Here is a 17,857-nt window from a genome sequence, read left to right on the forward strand (position 1 = left end):
GTATTATATCCACAAACATGGAATAGTCTTCCATTTATTTGCTTCCTTCTTCATGTGGCTGTTAACTCTCTCTCTGTTCTATGGATGCACATTCTGCAGTACTGAGTTCTATTAGTACGTTGTATCTGGAGTTTGCAGTATATACTTGCAATCTTCACGCCCACTGTCATGTAACACTGTGGGAAGTATGAACACCAGAAAGCAGCTAAGGGCTCCTAATTTATTGATTGCCTCTCGTATCCATTATTCATTTCATGTATCCATAAGCAAGAACTACTGAGTGCATTGCTACGATCTCACACATATTACTATCTGTTCAACAAATTAAGAAACAGGAAATCTTTTACTTCTTTTATTCTTTCTAAAACACTTTACTTGATATAGATGCAATTTTCTGAACTCTATCATTTTCTGCACATCTGAAGAACTACTAACATTTCTTACAAAGCAATTCTTTCAGGAAGAATTTCCACAACTTGGTTTTTTTCTAAGAAATTCTTTATGTCTCCTTTGCTTTTGAAGGGTAATTTCACAGGATTCAGAATTCTAGGTTGGTGGTCTATTTCTCTCTATGCTTTACATATTTCAGTCCATATTCTTTTTACCTAATTTCTGGGAAGGCTAATACAATTCTTATCCCTGCTTCCCTATACATGAAGATTATTCATACCCTCTAGGTTCTTTTCAGATATTTTCATTTCAAAATTTGCTTTTGTTCATTTTTTGTAGATTTAATAAGCATGTTTTTCTATTTTTAAACCTTTTTGACATTGGCCTTATTATTTATTTTTGTATTTCATGAAATATGTGTTTTAGAGTGTGACTAATTTTTTTTTGTTTTGTTTTGTTTTTGTTTTGTTTTTTTGTTTTTTTTTTTTTTTTTGTTTTTCGAGACAGGGTTTCTCTGTGTAGCTTTGCGCCTTTCCTGGAACTCACTTGGCAGCCCAGGCTGGCCTTGAATTGGCCGCCTGCCTCTGCCTCCCGAGTGCTGGGATTAAAGGCGTGCACCACCACCGCCCGGCCTAATTTGTTTTTTGTTTGTTTGTTTGTTTGTTTTTTGAGACAGGGTTTCTCTGTGTCGTTCTGGTGCCTGTATCAGGAATCTTAAAAGTTCTTATTAATAAAATCAAACCCGAGGCCAGTTATTGGGATGAATACTGGAAGGTCAGAGAGACAGAACAAGCCACAGCTATCTCACCTCGCCGTTTCCTCAGCTGGTCTTGTCTCCTCAGACTGGAAGCCTCTGAGTCCTCATCCAGAATGAATCCCAGCTGAACTGCTGATCGAAAGCCTGAACTTAACCAGCCAAATGCTTAACCAGCCAAATGCTTCTAGTTTCTGGTCCTCATGCCTTATATATCTTTCTGCTTTCTACCATCACTCCCTAGGATTAAAGGCGTGTGTTACCATGCTTGGCTGTTTCCAATGTGGCCTTGAACTCACAGAGATCCAGAGATTTCTACCTCTGAAATGCTAAGATTAAAGGTGTGTGCTATCACTGCCTAACTTGTGGCTTTTCTGTTCTCTGACCCCAGATGAGATTATTAAGGTACACAATATCTTGGGGAACACAATACCACCACAGGTGCCTGTCCTGGACCTTGCTCTGTAGCCCAGGCTGGCCTCAAACTCACAGAGATCTGCCTGGCTCTGCCTCCCGAGTGCTAGGATTAAGGGCATGGACCACCACCACCCAGCTGAGTGTGACTAATTTTAAGGGAATTCACAGTCATGATTTCTTCAAATACTCTGTTGTGTCTCTTTATCTTCCTGTCATTCTCAAAATGTGTTTTGTAACATCTATTGTTGACCAGCAGATCTCAATTCTGGCTTTTTACCATTCATTTCTTCAATCTTTGATTTTTTTTTTAATTTTGAATGAGGTACTATCAAGCTTATTAAGGATTTGCTCAAGTATTAATTGGTATCCATTGGTCTGCTAAGAAGTCAATGAAGGCATTTTTTCTTTTCTTCTGTAATGTTCAGCTTTTCTTATTTCACATAATTTCTACTTCTCTTTTTGCATTTTCCCTAAGTTGTTGCTTGGTGTTTACTTTTTCCACTATAGCCTTTATTATGTTTACCGCCATTACTTAAAATTCTTTTTTGTTTTACAGTTTAACATTTGATATATCTGAACCTTGTTCTGATACTTCTTTCTTTCTTTTTTTTCTACTGACAGAATTTTTAATTGAAAAGAGATTCATCTCTCAATACATCCAGATCACAGTTTCCCCTCCCTCCACTCTTCCCAGCTCCCTGACCATCTCCCTCTTCCCCAGATCCACTCCTCCTCCATTTCCCTTCAGAAAAGAAGAACAGGCCCCCAACAGACAACCAAACAGGACAAAACAAGTTATAATAAGAAAAGGCTGAAGTCCTCATATCAAGGAGCTTTTTAACTTTTTTTTTAATTTGTAAACTGCATTTATTTATTGATTTATTTGAAAGAGTACTGCTCAAATGCATGGTGTGCTTGTGAAGGCCCAAAGACAATCACTTCAATTGGTTCTCTCCTTTCATCACATGGGTCCTAGGAAATAAACTCACACTGTTAAGGTTGGCAGCTGGTGCCTATGTGGCTCTATTTCTATGATGACTATAAACATATATCTACTCAGAGTTAAGAAAATTTAATGTTAAATTAATAATAGCAGTGCCTCACAAAAAATGGCACTTTTGTTCAAAATTAAACTTAATGCGATTCTTGTATTGTTTTTACAATTATAACTTTTGGTAAAAACATTATTCTTGCCAAAAAAAGAGAATATTTTTAAAGTCTTTAAGAACTGTTTTTATTGCTATAGAAACTAGCAACTCCCTGCTATTTAAAGAGACATTAATTTTTGCAATTGTATGTGACTTGAATGTGAACTTCCTAACCTTTTGGCTATTGTGATGATGTGATATGTGTCTCACTCTATTTTCAAGATTTAAGACCCTTTTGACATTAACTAATAAATACTGACAGCACCACTGTGAAGAAATGTCATGCTTGTAGTTATTTTCAACAACTCAGAAAAACAAAAGCAAAAATGAGTTTCTGGTATTTCTCATTTACTTATTTTGGGAAAAAGCTGAAAGAAGTTGATGTCATCATGAACTGATTTTGCCATCCTCTGCTGCTCAGATTGCCTAATATCCAGTCACTGTATGTTTATGGAGTGACAGGTCCCCTGCAGACGCTGTGATCAATACTGTGTTCCTCTGTATTACTTGAAATTGGCCTCTAACCATTTTTCCTTATGCAAAATCCAACTATTACAATTCTTTCTCTGTTGAGTTATCCTTCTACTGTTTGTTTTACTTTGAAATTTTTGAGAATATGAATAATCATAGATGATCTAAAAATCGATAGAAAACTCAAAAACATTGGACCATCAGTAAAACTTTAGCTATGTACTATAAAATTTCTAAACCTATTGTATTATATAAATATTTTAATAAGGAAAATCCATGTCACATAATTCTAAAATAAATATTAAAATTGCAAGAAACCAGCAAGGGATATAAATGTGTAATTCATGAAAGAAGTAAAAATAGTTATGCATGTAAGACCAGCTACTCGGGCTTCTGTAGAGGAAGATCACAACTTTGAGTCTAGTCTAGGGAGATGAGTTCTCAAAATAAAATTTAAAGGGATATGAGTTTTAGCAAAGTGATAAGAGTACTTGCATAGATCATAAGGCCCCAAGTTTCATGTGCAGTAACACACACATACACACACACACACACACACACACACACACACACACACATCTATAAATCAGGGAAAAGTAAGTGATGCAATGAGAAACATATAAAATTAATAAATTTTAAGGTTTGTGTCTTAGTCACTTTTCTGTTTCTGTGATAAAATATCCTAATAAGAGTAGGGAAGCAATTTCCTTTTGGCTTACAGAATATAGGGGTTTGAATGAGAATGTCCACCAAAGGCTCAGATATTAGAATACTTGGTCCTATTTATTGGTGCTATTTTGGCATGTTTAGGAGGTGTGGCCTTTCTGGAAGAAGTCTATAACTAGGGACAGGAAGTCTGTAACTGGAGACAGGAAGTCTGTAACTGGAGGACAGACTTTAGGTATTTACAATCTTGTTTTATGTTCAGTTGATTCTTTCTCCACTTTATGTTTGCATTTGAAGATGTGAAACCTTGGATTCTTTCCTGTGTGTGTTGCTATGCTTGCTGCTTGCTCTAATACTTCCCTGTCATGATAGACTTCTATCCTTCAGGCACCAGAAGCCCAAACAAACACTTCCTCTGTATTTGCTTTGGTTACAGAATTTTATCACAGCAACAGAAAAGTAACTAATAAATCAGGCAGAAAGGCATGGTGACAGGAGCAGAAAACCTGGTGATCACGTGCCTTCTAGAATGACTATGCCGCTAGAAGTACCTAGTGACTCCCTTTCTGCATCAAGGCTTCACATCTTGAATGTTCTACAACTTTTCCAAACGATAAAATCTTGTAACAAAAGTAGGATACAATATTATACTAGGGCTATCTATGCAGAAATGACAACTTTATTAAAAAAAAAGAAACAACTTTGTTATCAACAACGACGCCCATGCTGATTAATACTTATTTATAAGATTCTAATTATGGAAGTTTTCTTCAAAGATGGTATATCTGTTGTAAAATCATACAATGTAATTTATTTTGAAATGTGCAAAATTAAATGCCTATTTTATTTTCTTACCTCATAGTCCCCATAAAGAGATAATAAAGGGTAAGGCATAAAGGTAATAGAGTAAGAGGGAATAAAAGCTTCCAGCAGACAAAATTCTTTTAACTGGGGTAGAAGAAAAGCAAAAACAGCCTGCAACAAGAAGTGTCTCAGAAATAGGGGCAGCTGGCCTTCCAGATGTGAAGGGGCTGACATAGTTTTATCTACTGCTGCTGTGCAATGCAACCCTACATAAAGGAGGGAGACTCAAACGTTCTTCATGATGTAAAACTGTTCCAATCCCACCACTCAAGAAAAATTCATATTCTGCTTTTACTTTTTTTCTAAAATTAGGTCTGCCACTTAGCAAACATCATCTATAAAACTAATCTTGCCTGTAATTCTCAATGTGAAAAGACAATCAAAAACTGCCAGAAATTGCCGGGCGGTGGTGGCGCACGCCTTTAATCCCAGCACTTGGGAGGCAGAGGCAGGCGGATCTCTGTGAGTTCGAGGCCAGCCTGGGCTACCGAGTGAGTTCCAGGAAAGGCGCAAAGCTGCATAGAGAAACCCTGTCTTGAAAAACCAAAAAAAAAAAAAAAACTGCCAGAAATTGAAGAAAAACCTCTGGCAAGAAGATCAGGATAAACAAAGTTGAACAAGCTACCAGTGTAAACAGTAGAGAAATGAAGTAAATTTATTTCAAGAAAGGAATTTTGACACCCAGCATGACAGCAGTTTGAAAGTTTAATAAATCCTAACAGTCACAGGGTAAATGGGAAAATTATTACCTGAAGTTCATTATCATAAGAATATCCATAGACAGTGGCTGAAATGAAATAATTTGAAACATATCTGTATTTTATGTAGAATAACAAGAACCACTCAAAAATCAGTTAGAAAACTGGGGAACGGTTCCAATTGTCAAGAAATAGAGTAAGAGACTATCATTTTTAGTTTAAGTCTTTCTGTTACTTGAACACTTAAACCACGAACAAATGGGAAGTTTCAAATACAAGATACTCATATAAAACCAGAAGTGATAGGAAAATAAATCAATAAACCCCTGTTCATATAACACCCTCTTTAATGTTTCCAGAAAATCAACACACATTTCTGCTTTGAGCTCTTGCTCGCCAAGCTGCATAGTGGATTATTGTGAAGAGGATTCTGAACAGCACATTGAATTCAAAACCAGTCCACACATCATTTCGTTATAATTTTACTCTCACTTAATGTATGCCTCCACAGTCCCTTGGTGTTCTCTGCTATTCATGTATACAGGAAACTGATACTGGTCCATTTTTTTTTTTTTTTTTTGTCTTTGTATTGAAGACTTTCTGATGCTGTTATCTACCACATTCCTATGCCTCCTCACTTCCAGTAAATTGTAGTAAGGTTTAGGTAAGTTTTAAGGAATCTTGGGTGGGTAAAGACCATAGATCTGTTTTTACTCTCTCAGCAAACATGGTTTTGCTTTCCTATATTAATAGTCAGAAATTGCCATTGCTTAGATATGGTTTTCAAATTAGACAGACTGAATTTTGATTCTTTCCTTTCCTTCATTATCTTGAATAATATGAAAAAATTCTCACATCAACCATTTGTTTAATTTTTATCATATTTCATGTATAGAAGTACTGCTTTTTATTTTAACTAATTGGTAAATGATGTGATAAAATGTTCTAAAAAGTTCAGTAGACTGCAATTTGGGATTTTCTAATCCTTACATATGGGTCCTTATGCTACCACAGGCACCTACAAGAACAGGTCTGATGGTGACCCCTCATCAGAAGGGTCTCACCATCTGCAGGCCAAGTCTGCTTGTGAGTCTAAGTTCAGAGGTGCCAAACTCCATCAAGCCTTTCCTCTTTTGCTGACATCTGAGTCCCAGAACTTCTGTTGAAGCTTCTACTGTCTAATGATTGCCAGCTTTCTCCCTTTTCTAGCCTGGGGCATAGATAGGAAGTTGTTTATATTGGTAGTCCCGTTTTCTCAAGTTAACTCATTTCCTTTAAGTGAAAATTCAAATTCCAAAATAATTGGGAGTTACCGACCTGGAAATGGCGCTAGACAATGAAGTCAGTTTTGTCTATTTCCCTGTACTTAACCAGTTAGGCAAGCGCGCTACTAATTCCAAGCCTACATTTTCCTGGATATTAAATGTTCTTCCAAAAAAACTGTGTAATAAACACATCAACCTCCAGACAAAAGTATTTAGGGCATGACAAGGGCAGTATTTAAAGCAGTGGGGAACAAGGTCCTGTTCGGATGGTGTGTTGTTGTTTTGACAAACTACAAGGCATCATCATGGATTTTCCATAGGGAATCCAATCCAGCTACAGCGCCTCTACAGGCACTACCCCAAAGCAGCAAGAAAACAAGTAGTATAAAAAGGCACTCCTAGAGGGACAATTTCAAAGTTGAGAATGTGGCAGATTACAATCTCGTACTGTTAGAGATGTGTGGGCAGAAACAGAACTGTACACATGCCTTTATGTATATGTCCCAGCAAATGAGATAGATTCATAGAAATGAAATGGCTGGGTCAAAAGTGAATGTAGGATACTATCAAACTTTTCTGAGATACTTATTATTTTGTATTTCAAGCAGCAACATATGTCAACACTCGCATATCCACAACTTCATCAACCTGTCTTCTAAGTGCTGGGACTTCTGCCAAACGTACTGGTGAGAAGCAGTCTCAACTTCAGTTTTAATTAGTATATGTTTCCATTATAAGTGCAAACATCTTCATATGTTTTTGTGTATATAGGAGCTATTCTCATTTAGTTTCCTGTGAGGAGTCTCTTTTTAACTTTTCTGACTTTTGAACTTTTACTTCTCTATTTTCAGAAGTTCAAAAAGTATAGTTAGTGTTTTTAATGAATAAAATTTTGATATATTTTCCAATTAGTCATTCATAATTTTTCTTCAATTTTGTGAAACAAGTTATTTCTTGTGTGATAAATTTAGTGATATTTTAATACTGTATATGCAATGATAACTTAATTGGAAATTATGTTTTCCCTGAAATTTTTCTATATAGCCTAGTTATATAATTTCATCTTAAAAAACTTACAAGTGTAAAGCACTTGGAATTTATCCTGTCTACATAGTGAGATGAATAGAATTTAATCTATTTTACTTGTGGTTCACTCATCAAATAAGAACTTATTAAATAAGCCCACCATTTTCCATTAAATATTGCCCTCACAGAGACCACATTTCCACATGTAATAAAGTCCACATATGAATTCTCCTCTATTTGATATCATTATGTGTTTGTGCAATGGGAGACTGATTTAAAAATAGAGACTCTAGAAAAGATTTTAATAACTGATAGGGACTGCCTATTTGGCTTTGTGTGTGTCCTGATTATTTGCTATTTCTTCAAATAAATCTTAAAGTTAACTTGCCAAGCTCCAAGAAAATAATTATTAATTTTGTCTTGGAACGCCTTAATGTTATGAATCAACTCTGAGAAAATTAAACTTTATGCGACATTGTCTCCTTATCTAACAATATGCTCTTTCATTGCTCATGCATAAACTGAATGTAAATTTAGTTTTATTAGCTTATTCATTTTAATTTTATAACGAAATAATTTCACCCATACCTACTTTTTGGTGATTAATTTTATGGTTTTATAGTATGAACCAATATAAGAATTATTATTGCTTGTAGTTTATCTTTTTGTTTTCTGTATATATTATCCTTCAATAGCAAATAGAGAATAACTTTTCCTGACCAAATTTTATCTATAAAAGTTTTTCTTGTATAATTTCATAAGCTAATACTTACAGCACAATTGTGATACTTACAAGGGTGAAGAGTATATTTTGGCATGTATGTACATATTTTCTTTACCTGCTCATCCTTTAATGGTCATTTAGTTAGTTTCCATGACTTGGCTGCAACAAATAATTGTGCAATAAACAACCTATCTGTTTTTAAAAACTTTTCTTCCTTTTTTTTTCTGTCTTTTTTGGCTGTTTACTCAGAACTGGAACAAGAGTTACCAACCTAAGGTAGTATAATATTCTTAGACTAATCATAGACACTTCCAATGGTGTGTTTTTAATAAGATTTCTGTTTTACTTTATATAAGCAATAATCCTTAATGTATTCATTTGATAATAAGAGTTGAACACTGTGGTGGCTGAGAAGATGGTTCAGTTGGTAAAGTGACTGTCCAGGAATTGTGAAGTTTCCAGAATCCACAGAAGAAAAAACTTGGGTGTGCTGGCGAATGACTGTGATCCACTTGCTGGAAGGCAGAGGCGGGATATCTGAGGCTGGCTGGATAACACCAGGTTCAGAAAAAAAAAAGTATATATATATCCTACTGAAAAAAATCACGGTGGAAAAAAATGGAGAATATCCAGTGTTGATGTATAGCCTACACACACACACACACACACACACACACACACACACACACACACACACAAATTCAGCTCTTTCAAGTGATTGGTTAGTAAAAAAGCTATATTTTTTTCTTATTGGTTATATTCTTCTAATGACCAAATTTTAATGTAGTTTGTTCCATCATAATGATGTAACTTAAAATTTTTGGACAGAACAACTTCCTACTGGAGATTTTAGGGTGAAAGCCTGGGCTCTGGCAGCCTTAATAAGCTAGGCTAGGCCTCCAGTTCTAGTGTGCCAATTACGGAGAAAAGTTATGGTGGAAAAAAAGAATGAGGATAATTACTTAATGCAGCCAAAATGGGAACAGGCATACATAAGGTGGTCTCCAAATCTGTTTTGGGGGTATTGGCATGAGGTTTATCTGTATACAAAAAAATAATGGGGCAAACAGCAGGAGATATACATAATCCAGCAGTTCTGGTCAGGTGAGGTCCAGCCTGCCTTTGTTTCCCAGATTCTGAAGATATCTCAGGAATGATTAATTCTGCTCCAGGGTGAAGCTCATCACATCTGTTCTAACCTCACAAGTAAGGGTGTGTCCTGTGAGATTTTGTTCTTCTTGGAATCCATGGTAACTGCAGGTTTAGGACAATCAATTCCCCGCGGCTTAGTCTTGTAGGGAGATAAAAATATTTCTTGAATGATGAAAATACATACCTACAGAAGCAAGCAGGTGACTGAATGTAAAGGAGACTAGCACAAAACGGAGGCAGAGATGCCAGCCATTCTTCCTGCCTTTGTGTAACATCTGAGCCCAAAGATGGAGTCAATGCCCGGTAGGTAATACAGTCTCTGCATGCATGATTCAGACTCATGATTATTAAATTTGTCCCATGTTGTTACAGCATAAAAAATAGTAGAAGCACATTTCAAATGTGTTTGTATTTCAATTGTATTACTTTGGAAACCTGTTAACAAACTGAATTTTTACTTATATATGGAAGTGAGCAGTTTCTTAAAACTGATTAACTTGTGAATAATGTTTTTTGAAATGGGCATGATGTCAGAAGAAATCTTGGTCAGTGAGCAGAAAGGGCTGGGCTTCCACTGCTTACTCAGTACCCTTGAGCAATTTACAGTCACTAGTACTGCAGAAATTCTCCTGGTGCCACCGTTTAGAGAACAGATAAGGTAGATCTGGCAGACTGCCCTGAGTCTCACCACCATGTCGTAACATCAGATGATCTGTATAACGCTGTGAAAACTATGCTCACGGTAGTAATACTCGGAAGTTCAAGTTCAGAAGTGATTGATAGACAGGCAATATAGAGAGCTAGAATTTGGGGTAAATGTAAGGATATTCTTGGTATACGACCATTTTACATGCTAACAGTTGACCATTTCATTAAGATAGGAAGGCATGATGCCAAACAGAATGTCTGAAATTAAGGCATAACTTTAAGTCTACCTTAACATGAGATAAGCAAATATTTAAAAAAAAACATTCTATTAGCATATCTGACATTTTCTTACCTATTTTTAAAGTTAACTTCTGAATAAATCAATGTAACTTTGTCATACATCTATTTGGTACTGCTGCAAAAATGTTTAAAAGCTACTAAATGTTAGTAACATTTCTATGGCAGTATAGCAGTGCCATGGCCTATGCATATTTAATCAGATTAGATTAAATAGGGTTAGGTATAAAAGTAGAGACATATGGATGATTGCTAGATGGAAGATGATAGAATCAAAATAGTCAAAAGGACAGGAAGACTATATGCAGGACAGAAAAATCCCATCTAGTGCTTTGTTCCTTAAGGCAACAGCCTTCTGTTCTCAGCTTCACTTCGCTCTCACAAAGAGTATGTCCTCACACTCTATGTGACACATCTATTATGCAAATTTATTTGCTATGTATGTCTTGGCAAATGAATGTATTGGTATGTGTATAACAGAGGGTTATATTAAAATGAATAATCTCTTGTGTAAATTAACTTTCAAAGTGTGACAAGTTACTTAAAACATATACAGTGTGTGGCATTTCCTTACCCCAATTCATGTGACCCAAACTCCAAACCAAATCTTAAAAGTGACTTTTCTGATGGCTGTGAAAGACTTCCCATCATTAACATAGCACCGGGATCAGAGTTGCTGATATCAGATAATGTGATACTTACAACTCGGCGTCTCACAGTGCCAGCCTTTTACAATCATTCCGTGCGAGTCTGAACCTGCCACTTCTAATACTGTCATCACTCCTCATTTTAACCAGATAATACGATTACAATTTCTTATTAAGTTTACCTTAAGTCACCCAATTCCCAAGAAACTTCTGTAAAACATCTATTATCCCCCTCTGCTTTATTAAAATCCAATCCGAGATGAGACAGGTGGTTGTATGATTGAGGAAGGTTCTAAACACAATCTAAAATCAATACTATTGAAAGAAATGGCCTTTAATGCAAAAAAGCTAACAAGGACAATGAATAAAAGAAAAGAAAGCTGTTTTCAAAAATATATTTTGCTTTCATTTCTGAAGTAGGAATATTTATCATTTAAATGTTCTTATTTATAAAGTAGTATTAAAACCCTCTTACATATATTATCTAAAAAATAAGCATATGCCTCTTTCTCCATGTTCTATTTGTCAGACACTCATCAGTTAAGGGTGTATGTCTGATTGGAAGATCTTTCATTTCAAGAAAATGTGAAGTGTTTCCATGGAGATCAGCTTGAGATAGCCCAGTGACGAACTTCTTAGCTATAATTTCACATTGGTTTCTATGGTTTCCAGATAGGGAAAGAAAATGAAGTTGCAGATTTTTTTTTTGTAATGTAAAAGGTTATTGGAAAATAAGAGATAATGCTCAAATTAATGTCATCTCCCCCAGGAAAGTTACTGCTGTTACTGCAAAGCACAGAAAATTTTATGACATATGAATAAATGCATCTGCTTTTTTGTACTTGTCAGAATGAGGAACTCTAATACTCAGTGTTACAAAATTAGCAGATACCTTTCTTCAAAGGGAGGCGTTTGTTTCATCAGTGAAGTGTTTTGGTAACGGTTACTAATAACTGGCTCATAATCTCCATGTTTCTTACATCACATCTTTTCAGATGCCACACAGTGCATGTGTCAAATTAGTAAAGAACATGGGTAAGTCTGCCACAGAGATAGAACTTTTATTTTAAAAAAGGGTTTTTTTCCCCCAACTTTACATACCAATCCCAGTTCCCCTTCCCTCTCCTCCTGTGCCCCTACCTCCCCCAATCCCATTCTCCATCCACTGTTTGGAAAAGTTAAGGCCTCCCTTGGCGAGTAAACAAATTCTGGCATACTAAGTTGAGGCAGGGCCAAGCCCCTCCTCCCTGTATCAAGGCTGAGCAAGGTATCCTACCCTAGGAAATGTATTCCAAAAAGCCTTTTCATGCACCCAAGATAAGTCCTGGTCCCACTTCCAGGGAGTCCCCAAACATCTAGCCACATAACTGTCACCCACATTCAGAGGGCGGAGTTCAGTCCCATGCATGTTCCCCAGCTGACAGGCCAGAGTCCACGAGCTCCTACCAGCTTGTCTCTGTGGACTTTTCCATGAAGATCTTGACCTCACTTGCTCCTATGATTCCTCCTTCCTCTCTTCAACTGAAGTCTAGGAGCTCAGCCCAGTGCTTGGTTGTGGATCACTGCATCTGCTTCCATCAGTTACTGGACATAGGTTCTATGATGACAATTAAGGTAGTCACTAATCTGATTATAGGGGGAGCTAAGTTCAGGCACCATCTCCACTATTGCTAGGAGTGTCATATTTGTGGATTCCTGGGGACTCCTGGCTCCAGGTTTCTCCCTAACCCCTCAATGGTTCCCTCTACTAAGATATCTCTTTCCTTGCTCTCCCTCTCCATCCCTCCCTCCACTTGGCCATCTCAGTCCCTCCTGTTCCCATCCCCCATCCCTTTCCTTCCATTCCCCCACCCCCGACCCAGTTTACCCAGGAGATCTTAACTATTTTCCCTTCCTGGGGCCATCCATGTGTGATGTGTGTTCCTCTTAGGGTCCTCCTTTTTACCTAGGTTCCCTGGAGTTGTGTATTGTAGCTTGGTTATCCTTTGCTTTGCATCTAATATCCATTTAAGAGTGAATGCATACTGTTTGTCTTTCTGGGTCTGGATTACCTCGCTCAGGATGATTCTTCCTAGTTCCATGCACTTGCCTCCAAATTTCATGATGTCATTTTTTTATACTTTATTTTATTTTACAATACCATTCAGTTCTACATAACAACCACAGATTCCCTTGTTCTCCCCCTTACCACTGAGTAATATTCCATTGTGTAAATGTACCACATTTTCCTTATCCATTCTTTGGTTGAGGGGTATCTAGGTTGTTTGCAGGTTCTTGTTATTATGAATAATGCTGCTGTGGACACAGTTGAGCAAGTGACCTTGTGGCATGATTGAGCAAATCCAATTTAAAAAAATTGGGGTACAGAGCTAAACAAAGAATTCTCAACAGAAGAATCTCAAATGACTCAAAGACATTTAAGGAATTGCTCAACATCCCTAGCCATCAGCGAAATGCAAATCAAAATGACTCTGAGATATCATCTTACACCAGTTGGTATGGCTAATATCAAAAATGCTAGAAACAGCTTGTGTTGGAGATCATGTGGAGTAAGGGGAACACTCCACTGTTGGTGTGAGTGCCAACTTGTGCAGCCACTCTGGAAATCAGTATGGAGGTTTATCAGAAAATTGGGAATCAACCTACCTCAAGACTCAGCAAGACCACTACTGGGCATGTATCCAAAAGATAAAACTCTTTATATAACATGTGAGGTCAACATTCACATTTCAAGGGGAAGGTCTCACTGTTACTAATGAAAAAGTTGTGCCATGCAGCAAGTTAACTTTAGACCTCAAAGTCAAATCCCATGAAAATGCTTGTACACATGGCAGACTGACCAACTGTATATCATCCTTTTGGCCTTCTTCTCCACTTGGCCCATTAGCAAAAATTCTACAGCAAACAGGCAGCTACAGGATTTATAGTTCACTTTACTTATATCACTCAGGAAGGAAAAGATCAGCAGTGCCAGGACAGTCACGTGGCTCCACGGCTAAAATGCACTTGCCCAAAGCCTGAAGACCTGAGTTACATCCTGGAACCCACACAATGAAAGGAGCTAATTGTGACTTTCAGGAATTGTCTTTTGTATACATATCCATAAATGTGTGCACATGTGTGCTCATGCACATGTGTACACACACACACACACACACACACACACACACTCTAAAGAGATAGACCAAACTGCTAATTCTAAATTCTGAACAAAAAATATGCAGGACAAAAGTGAGAAAACAGTGCCATTTTTAAATATTGATTTCATGCTGCATTCATTTCTTATCCCCACCTTCTAGTACTCTGGTTTTTTTGTTCTCAAGTTTTCACAAAAATCTAAGATTCTCCTCAAGTTGCAGTTTTCCTTCTCTAGATCTTTGCACAGATACATCTAAAGGAAGGATCTGAGCATGGCTGGCCTAGGAGGAAAAAAGATGAGGCCCTCCAGCTTAAGAGTGAATCTGGATTTATTGTCTCTAAGTTGTGTTTGGCAACATTTCGTGTTCCTTAAAAGCTAAGTGTAGCATGAATCTTAAAAGTTCTTATTAATAAAATCAAACCTAAGACAGTTATTGGGGTGAATGCTGGATGGTCAGAGAGACAGAACAAACCACAGCTATCTCACCTTGCCAATTCCTCAGCTGGTCCTGTTTCCTCAGACTGGAAGCCTCTAAGTCCTCATCCAGAATAAATCTCAGCTGAACTGTGTTGCTCCAAAGCCTGAAAGCTTATCCAGGCAAATGCTTAACCAGCTAAATGCCTAACCAGCCAAATGCTTCTAGTTTCTGGTCCTCACGCCTTATATACCTTTCTGCTTTCTACCACTACTCCCTGGGATTAAAGGCTTGCTTTCTGGGATTAAAGGCATGATGAGTCACCATGCCTGTCTGTATCCTTGAACACATGAATTTCTGCCTCTGGAATGCTAGGATTAAAGGCGTGTGCTACCACTGCCTATCCTTTATGTTTAATATTGTGGCTGTTCTGTCTCTAACCCCAGATAAGTTTATTAGCATGCACAATATTTGGGGGGAATACAATACCACAGCTAAGAGTAGAGTTGAGTCTATGGTCTTAGGATCCATTTCATATCGCCAGCCCCCAAGCAAGAAGTAATGTTACATCAGTTTTTTTAAGATACTTTGGAAATATTTGACATAGACAGTTTCAGCAATACAGGTTGATTTCATGCAAGCTGTATAAAAATAGGCAATTTTGTTGTTGTTGAGAAGATTATCTAGTAGTGCACACAACTGCTCATTTCCTTGCAAGGAGAAATGGTCTGAGGCTTATTTCTACACTGAGCAGAGATCCAGCTGATACCTTGGCAGGATAGTCAGGGAATTAGAAGACTATTAGAAAATTGGTAACATGAAGTCTGAGGGGGGATTATGTGAACAGATTTCTAGAACGGAATACAGAATGGAAGGCAGGAGACATGGCATAGAAGTGTCTTAATAAGGGACATAAAATGTTTCAGTCTGATAGTTATCATTTTCTTCTTTCCAAATATCTCCTGCTTCCCCAATGGCTCTAGAATACAGTGATCAACCAACAGGAATGGAGGTCATGCTGACTACATAATGCAAAATTCAGTTCACCAACCTTGACTGCTTATATCTACTGTTGACTATCCAAACTATCAAGCAAACAGAAAAACCAAAACTATACCTCCACGGGGTATCATAACCAGGAAGTAAGAAAAGTTCCATCCAGGCTCCAATGCTATATTGATTTCATTGAACCACCTACATTATGAGAAAAGCAAAATACTTGGTTCTCTGATGGGTGATGGTGCTCTGCATGCTATGAATGTGTTGCTTCCATTGGTTGATAAATAAAATGCTGATTGGCGAGTAGCCATGCAGGAAGTATAGGCAGGATAAACAGACAAGGAGAATTCTGGGAAGAGGAAGGCTGAGTCAGGAATTGCCAACCAGACACAGAGGAAGCAAGATGTGAAGGCAGAACTGAGAAAAGGTACCAAGCCACCTGGCTAAACATAAATAAGAATTATGAGTTAATTTAAGTGTAAGAGCTAGTCAGTAATAAGCCTGAGCTAATGGCCAAGCAGTTTCAACTATAAGCTTCTGAGTGATTATTTTATAAGTGGCTGCAGGGTCTGTAGGGCTGGGCAGGATGAGAGAAAACTTCAACTACAGCTCTCATTTGAATATGTACTAATGTCTGGATACATCTTCAACTCTTTTGTGAATATTGCTATTCATGAAACTGAGAACACCTTACTTAGGATTATCATATAGCATTCATCTCAAAAATTCAACCAAGAAATGTCATAGAGTCACTGGTATTTTTCTTATTTTTTACTGACAGAAGCTGCATGATTATCATTTGAAGTATTAATTCTAAGTTGAATAATACCATCTCACAAGGCTAAAGAAATGTTTTCCTTGGAAATGTGTGGTGGTATTATGTTCCCCAAAATATTGTGCACCCTAATAAACTTATCTGGAGTCATAGAACAGAACAGCCACTAGATATAGAGGCCAGAAAATGGTGGCACTCACACCTTTAATCCTATCACTTGGGAGGCAGAGATTCATCCAGATCTCCATGAGTTTAAAGCCACATTGGAAACAGCCAGGCATGATGACATACACCTTTAATGCCAGGAAGTTAGCCTTTAATCCCAGGAAGTGATGGCAGGGAGCAAAAAAGTAAATAAAGCATGAGGACCAGGAACTAGGAACCTGATTAAGCTTTTAGGCTTTTGAGCAGCACAGTTCAGCTGAGAGGCATCCAGTCTGAGGAACCAGGATCAGCTGAGGAATGGGCAAGGTGAGGTAGCTGTGGCTTGTTCTGCTTCTCTGATCTTCTAGCATTCACCCCAATACCTGGCTTCAGGTTTGATTTTATTAATAAGACCCTTTGATTCATGCTACAGAAATGGGTATATTTTAAATAAGAAACAAGTTCATAGTGTTGTTTTACTAGAACTGGGATGCAGAAGCTTCAAAATCAAGAAGTGAATATTAGGCATGGTTTCTTTCACTATTATCCTTAGGGATCCACCAGTGATACTGTTAGTTTCTATCCCTAAGACTTGCCTTATCTGTATAAAAGTCGGGCTTTTAATCACAATTATGGCAATGGTATCATTGAGGTGAAATAGTTAAGAATGTTACCCTGAGAGAACCTTGTGTCTTCTTTGGAGAGGACAGCTAGTATATTTTAATTTTGTGAAGACAAGCTGAATCTCTTTAGGTTGAAACATGTTTGGCTACTGTCTTCATTTGCAGGACAAAATGTTGAGGAAAACCGTGCACTGGTATGAGGTTGACCCTGAGTTGATTACACTGTCCTTACTAAGTTAAAGTAACTAACTATTCTGGTGGCTTTAGTCTGCTTTGTATTGCTCTAACAAAATACTTGTGAACTATAAAAAGAATATGTTTTATTCAGCTCATAGTTTGGGAGCTTCAAAGTCCAGGCATGGTCAGGCACACACATTAGGCTGGCCTCTGTCTGAGGCATGTAGTAAATTCCAGCACATGCTGGCAGAAGAAAGTATGTGAAGAAAAGCCTTATCAACAAACCAGAAGTCAGGAGACACTGCCATCCCACTCTGGCTCATAATTAAAAAATGACTTCTTTGCCACCACATTTACCTTTATGCAATCTGGTGGTAGGAGTGGACTGGAGGAAGATGATCTATGTTAATGAGAGATG

The sequence above is a fragment of the Peromyscus maniculatus genome, chromosome 10 (assembly GCF_049852395.1).
Source record: "Peromyscus maniculatus bairdii isolate BWxNUB_F1_BW_parent chromosome 10, HU_Pman_BW_mat_3.1, whole genome shotgun sequence".
NCBI classification, from domain to species: Eukaryota; Metazoa; Chordata; class Mammalia; order Rodentia; family Cricetidae; genus Peromyscus; species Peromyscus maniculatus.